The sequence below is a fragment of the Leishmania donovani genome, chromosome 36 (assembly GCF_000227135.1).
Source record: "Leishmania donovani BPK282A1 complete genome, chromosome 36".
In the NCBI taxonomy this organism is placed as follows: domain Eukaryota; phylum Euglenozoa; class Kinetoplastea; order Trypanosomatida; family Trypanosomatidae; genus Leishmania; species Leishmania donovani.
This window is the reverse complement of record NC_018263.1, coordinates 2,105,999-2,107,233: the sequence shown is the minus strand read 5'-3', so window position 1 is coordinate 2,107,233 and position 1,235 is coordinate 2,105,999.

Genomic DNA, 1,235 nt, shown 5'->3' with positions numbered 1-1,235 from the left:
TGAGTGCCACCGCGCGGGGGATGCGCCACGTGGCGACCGGCACGATGGGGGAGCGGCTATGGGGTGGTTGGGTATCGCACGAGGCAGAGGCCGTGCTCTCCGATGACTGGGTCGGCGCACTGCTGTTTCACGTCTGTCTGTGGCCGCTTCGCACCACGCGATGTGGAGCCTGTGACAGGGCCGCGGGAGCGGTCATGTAGCGTTTGATCTCGTGCTTCGTGGCAGCGAACGGGCACGTCGAATATGACACGAAAAAAAAAAAACAGAGAGACGCGGCTGCAGCCTCCCCTTTCTTCCGTCCCGGCTTTCTGAAAGCCTTTTTTAGTTGTTTTTCGTCGGTTGTCCCTATTTCTGGACTTTCGCCTCTGTTTGCTCGTGTATGACTGGCTGCACCTCTGGCTGTCAGCACCGGCAGGAAACAGTGGTCCATACACGGACCTGTGAGCACCTCTCGTGTATGATGCGTGCGTGCGTAAATGTACGCCTGTGCTTTACTTTTCCCCCTTTTCACTGCGACACCACGGCGAAACTCAGCATGCCGTATACTTCGGAGCACGTTCAAGAAGGGTTTTGTGTTGTTTTCATTTTTTGTTTGTTTTTCGAAGTTACAAGGAATCACATTTCACCGATTCCGCCACCCGCCTCGCGTCTTGCCTCTCTTCTTCACTCGTGAATCTCCTCGTTGACGGCCCCGAGTGGAAGTGCGGTTGCCGAGGTGCCCGTAGGTCGAGACCCCAAGGCACGGGCGAGTCATTTTTTTTTCTATTGTTGCTCTCGTTTTTGCGCTTGATTCGCTTCGCAGGCTCATCTGACCGTGCAACTCTTTTTCCTCCTTTGGTGACACATAAAGCATCCGTGTATCCTGAGTGAGTGTGTGTGTGTGTGTGTATGCTGTGGTGGGTTCCTTTCACGCACGTACACGCACGGCACTCTTCGCAGCTTCGTGGATGCACCACATCCTTCCCTGACAGCAACGCTTTTCGTCCATGTCTCGTACTGCATCACTCTCCTTTGTTTTGGCTCCACTCCTAGAGCACGTTTTGCTGTATGCTTATGTCGTTTTCGATCTCTTCACATCTCCGCACGCGCGCACAGCCCACATGCGCAGCGGTCGCGCGCGCGCGCCAGCATATCACTCCCTGGCAGCTGCTGCGGGTGGGCTCTCCGGATGAGGAGAGACTAGCGGCACGCAGGCAGCACCTCTCTCGTTTTTTTTTGATTTGCTGCCAGGCTCC